Source organism: Lepidothrix coronata, unplaced genomic scaffold (assembly GCF_001604755.1).
Source record: "Lepidothrix coronata isolate B3197 unplaced genomic scaffold, Lepidothrix_coronata-1.0 Scaffold21, whole genome shotgun sequence".
Classification (NCBI taxonomy): Eukaryota; Metazoa; Chordata; class Aves; order Passeriformes; family Pipridae; genus Lepidothrix; species Lepidothrix coronata.
This window is the reverse complement of record NW_016690201.1, coordinates 2,059,981-2,065,468: the sequence shown is the minus strand read 5'-3', so window position 1 is coordinate 2,065,468 and position 5,488 is coordinate 2,059,981. Positions and strand designations below refer to the sequence as shown.

At 42.6% G+C, this 5,488-nt stretch overlaps 1 protein-coding gene across 1 annotated transcript in view; it reads right to left on the bottom strand.

Annotated features, from left to right (window-relative positions):
* Positions 1–3,020, bottom strand: part of PHLDB2 (pleckstrin homology like domain family B member 2) — an 82,386-nt gene extending 79,366 nt beyond the window's left edge. The window contains exon 1 of the mRNA XM_017807958.1: positions 2,951–3,020. The gene's annotated coding sequence lies outside the window, so the exon portion shown is untranslated. The remainder of the gene's footprint in view (positions 1–2,950) is intronic.
* Positions 3,021–5,488: the final 2,468 nt, after the last annotated feature.

Below are 5,488 nucleotides of genomic sequence, written 5' to 3'. Positions count from 1 at the left end.
GCACATGTACAGACAGCAGGGCACAGCAACTCTGCTAGAAGCATCCAGATATGGTGATATTTAACACACACAGCTGTTTCTGAAATTACAGAAGGTGGTTTTGCATGAGAGGACAAATATCCCTGGCAATTCACACCTAATTATTCATGGAAATAAAAGTCACCAGCAGGATGTGAGAGGAAAAAAAGCTCTGCGTCTGAGCAGTGAAAATCCCAGGGTATGTTTCTGCTCAGATGGTTGGGACTCAAAACTTGCTCCACCTAAAACACAGATCAGAGATTTTCCTCTTTTTCCAGTGACCAAAGAGACCAATAAACCTTTAGTCTCTGGACTGGGTCATGGCCAAGGCTGCTGAACCCTCAGTTGTCTTGCTGACAGGTTTTGGAAGTGCTTGGGAAGGACAAGCTCTGGCTCTGGAGAGGCTAGAAGACAACAGAAATGTGCCATGAAGACAGAAGAGCAGCTTCTGAAAGCTCAGCAGGTATCGTGTTTATGTGCATGCATGTGCAAGAGCAAGGTGTGCATCATGTACTGAGTGTATGTAACACCAGCAGGGTGCTGAAGTCTGGCTAAAGAATGGGGTAGGATACATTGCTTAGTGCATTTTTGTTTAGAGGCCTTCAGGGTGTTTGGTGCTTAGGATGTTGAAAATGCCTTAGATTTCTTTGCTATCCTCTTGTGGTATGTGATAAGAGATGCTAGATTGGCATGATTGCAACAGCCTGACTGTGACAAACAACGGTCTGTGGCTTTGAATGGGTTGTACTGTACCTCTTAAAGCTGTTATAGAGCATTGGGGAGTGTTTTGTGGCTTGTGGTATATGCAGAATGGGTGATTTGTAGACCTTTTGGGTCTAACCAACTATTACCTCTGCACTTGTGAGGCATTGGATTGGATGGCCCTGGTGGCTTATTCCATGTACAGTGCGTGATATCTCACACTGCTCACTATTTTATGAGAAATAAATTATTGCATTGATTATATTCTCACTTTGAAAGTTGATGAAAAACTTCTTTAATACATATGAAAGAATGTCTGGAGGTTGAACTCTAGGTAATGCATTTTGGAAAGCCCAGAAAAGCTGGTAGTCTGGCCAGCGCATCACCAGAGAGCTAGCTGGGGTTCAGAAGAATGCAGCAGAATTACGTGCAGCCTGGCTTCAGTTTTAGCTTGAACCCATTTGCTTTTCATTTTCTGCAATGAAAGTATAAGAAGAATCTAAATCTACACTTAGTGATCATTCATGGAACTAATGAAAGTCAGATGCAGACAGTGCTTTAATAAAAGTCAGACTCAGTTGCACGGGAAATTATGTGGAGCCTGCAGACACTTTCAAACCAGGGGAAATATCTGTGGAAGGGACAGTTTGGATGGTCTTGAACTTTGTCTCAGTTGCAGCCCAAACTCATAATGTTAGAAATCTCTTAAGGTCAGGCTTATAAACAGACTGTCAAAAGTTCGGGGTTTTTATAAATAAAGACATAAGGAACAACCTTTCTGTCATAGCCAGACAACCTATTCACATGCTAAATGTAGTCAGCAAAGCAAACATTGTGCAAAAAATCTGGTGTCTTCTAAGCAATAAGATAGGTGAATAACCAAGTAAAGCTCTTTCAGTGGAGAGAGCATGTGGGACACTGCTCAAAAAATCAAGGTGAACTGTGAGCAAATTGACTGTATAAGAGGGAGAAAAAGCAAACCTCCAAAGCCAAGTGTAAGTCTCACTTTGCCAAGTTCAACTCTGCAGCAAGTAAGTATTCCTATGTAGAAAGCTCCAGTAGAATTGACTTAAGCCAGGTGGGCCTACTTTGAGTTTTATTCTGATCTGGCCTTTCCCTTCTGGTTGATGTTCATTTATATTTTCCACACTGAAATCTGAAGTTTCATTCCATATAAAAGATAAATTTGCTTAACTACAGTTAGAAGCAGAGATACCTGCTTCTTTGCCACTGCAATAACGAGGAGGTCCATAAAGCATTGCCACATTCTACCTGGTCAGTACTTTTGTGTCATTTGTCTCTTGCAGACAGACAGATGTTGGAAACTGGTACTGCATTTTTCTGATACAAAGCCTTCTGATTTCAGAGCAACTCCTTAAACAAGTTCTCACATATCAGTGACAATTCAGGGCAGATAACACCTTGCTTGCTTGGAACTCCAGGTGCCGGACTTCTGAAAACTCAGCTTTTATTCAGTCAGGCAGAAAGTGTTTGTTTGGCTGTGACTTTCTTGATGCCTTCTCTGCATGCTGCCCTGATGTCTTTCTGGTTTCTCTTACACATGAACAATATTCAGCCACCTGCATGTTAACTCTGCCTGTTATCAAACCCTCCACCTACGCAACACATTCCTAAACAGCTTTGTGTGTACCCTCATTTTTGGGGTGGTGGCTCCTATTGTTTCAGCTATCTCTTCCCTAAAGCCTAATTGCACTTTGCAGTTGACTTAAATGAAAGGTGGTTGTTACACCCACTACCTTCAGCAACTGCCAGCATCACAAGATGAGCATTTTTAGTACCCAGGCAAGCCATTGTGTTTGTGTGCCTCAGAACTGCTCAACAGGACACTAACCACTGATGGCAAGTTTTCTCACACAGATCGCTTCCCATGAAACTGCTAGAGCTGCAGAACACATTCCTCTATATTCCTACAGTAGAGAAGATCTGTGTTTAAATGCTGCAGCTCCCTTTTCCTTGACAAAGGTAGAATCTGTTCCACTCTTCTTCCTGCTCTTTAAATCATTCTCGTCTCTCCAACAATTTCAATTTTCCAGTTAAATATGCCAACAGGCTGCTCTATTTGCTGAAAAATCTGGATTTTGCCTTAGCTGTGGATTCATACCTTTGAAACACAACTCTACACATTTCAAAATTAACCCATATTGTCAGCTAGCCTTAATGTGGTAAGACAGAGTAGTCAGAGTATCTTGGGGAATAAAGACATTTTTACCTTTTGGTCAAAGCTGGCATTTTTGGCAATGAGTAGAAGCTGGTTTCATACTCTGGAAAGCTCTTGACAATGAGACACCCACATTCAAGTTCCTGATGTATTCATCTGAGCAGGTGTGGAGTAAAAACCTGTGCTCCAACTTGGGCAGAACTTTAAAGTGGGATCCTATGTCAGGTCAGTGCCTGATACCAGAAAAAAAAAGGTTCACGAATTAAAACATCCCATTAGCATCCAAAAGCAAACATTAACATAACTGAGTTAACAGGAAAAATATATACGTAAAAAAGAGAGGAACATTTCAAACAGTTCTCCTTTCACTCCAGCAGGGAATAAACAAATTTCAAGCCTCTGACACTGCTAAGGACCAAACATTGTACTCCAGCAGTAACAGAACCACAGCATTAGCACCAGTGGAGTTTGGGCAGAAACCTTTAAGGTTCCACTGTTCACAGGGTATTTTCAGACTTTTGGGTGGTTCTTCAGATATGAGTCTCCTAGGAGCCAAGTTGACACTCCACAGCTTGTTCAGTTTTTTTTACTTCTTTTGCTTCCTGGGCAAAAGCTGATGTGCGATGGAACAAGGACTACTGGCCCTTGCAGAACTTCCCAAAGCAGGAGATGGTGCTCTGAGTGCAGCAGCAAGTTCTCCTCCCTGTGGTGCAGCTGATCCCCCACCCTGATCCTGCCCTTTGCAATCATTTCCTTTAGCACAGCTTCTGAATGCTGAACTCTAGGCTGGGCCAGCTCCAAGGCTGAGGAACAATCCCTGTTTGCCTAATGACACCAGCCTTGCCTGGAACAGGGATGTCCTCTCTCTGACCCACTTGACAGAGGAAATTTATCAGCTTTGGAGCTTTTCCACTTTAAACAGAGAGACTTGCTTCAATGCTGCTTGCCAAGACCTGCTGCACAAAGCACACAAAGGAGCACAGTGTCATGGAAATAAATGAGCCACTTCCTTGGGATTCTTCAGCCTGGCGGGTCGTGCCCTGGCAGGTACCTCACCTGGCACCTGTTTTTGCCAACCAACAGGTCATTACCCAGAGGCAACACGCTATTGAGAACAGGCACAAGCTGTTCACAGGAACAAAGAAAACTGAATGCATAGGCAGGCTTTGGAAATCCCATGAAATTTTTACCTGATGAATGACGAGCAGATCACAAAAATGCTTAAATACTTCTGGGAAGTACCAGATCCCATAACTGCTCCATCCCAGGAAATTGCATCATCACTAGGCAGAGGAGTCACACTACCTCTTGCTTTTTACTCTGTGGCTTGATGAGTCTTTCCTTCCTTTACTGACCAGATCATGACCTCATATCCACATGTGAGGTGGAGAGCCTCTCTGTGTCAATTCTTTAACTGGATAAGCCAATTATCCTGCACAGGAGGTGTAAATTTGAGCAGCCTCAGGAAAGGGCTCATGCCGAAGTGATACCCCTGCTTCCTGGCCAAGAGGTGGGCACTGACACAACTCAGAAGAGAACAGCAATTCCCCCATATATAAAGACACAATACAGGTGCCTGAGCTCAAGCCATGAATCCTGGTTTCAAATAATCCCTTATTTCAAATCTGTAAGCATACATTCAGCTTGGGAGAGCACAGGAATTTTTGGCACATTTTTATTCCTGTCAACAGCCTTTCCATAGCTTTTTGCTCTCTCTCCAGTATGTAATGGCTAGTAAGCCCCATTTTAAACACTTGGACTAAGACTTGGAATTGCAGTGTGAGCCCTTGCTTTTAGTTAGGTATGTTGCAAATCATTGTTCCCATGCTGCTGTTGTCCAAAATGACATATGCTACTGCTGTGTAGACACACAAAAGATTCACAAGGTGACTGACAGCTGGAAATTTTCTAACTTTCAAGCAATCATTTCTCTTTTAACAAGATTCTAAAAATACACTTTGATAGGTTTCTAAAAGAAAGTTTAAAAAAGCATGGAAGTAATATCACATAGAAACTTCAAAACTTAGTACAGACCTCTGATCTGTGGGGTTAATGGTAAAGTACACATGAGAGCCAATGTCACCTATCTGCCTTAAAGCATGAGGTACTAATACTTCTCTCTGAAAAGGTATGTACATTTCCCAACCTAAGTTCAGAAGCCTTCAGTGAAACATCCTATATTCAGCATGAGGCACGTGTCCCTTCACTGGCTAGTTCATCCTTGACTTTTGAAATTCACAAAATCCTAAACTGTCAAATAGAACCCTTAATGTGTATATTTTTACAGTAGCCCTGAATGCACATATTTGTATCTGCTCTTTTTGTAACAGTACAGTGCTCCTCAAGGAATGGCTGACAAAGCATGGATCCTTACTATGCTTTTAAAATGGGCAGTCTAGGAGAGAGCAAGCTTTTGCCATTCAGTCATGCATGAGCTGGCAGAGGAGAAGAGGTAACAAAACCAGCTGTTCAACTTAGCTGGCTCAGCAACACACTGTCCCCATAATTAGCTGTGCCCTCTGCAACCTCTTATTAGGCCAGCTGACCTAAGAAACATCAACATTTCCTCAGACCTGAAATGTGTAGAGC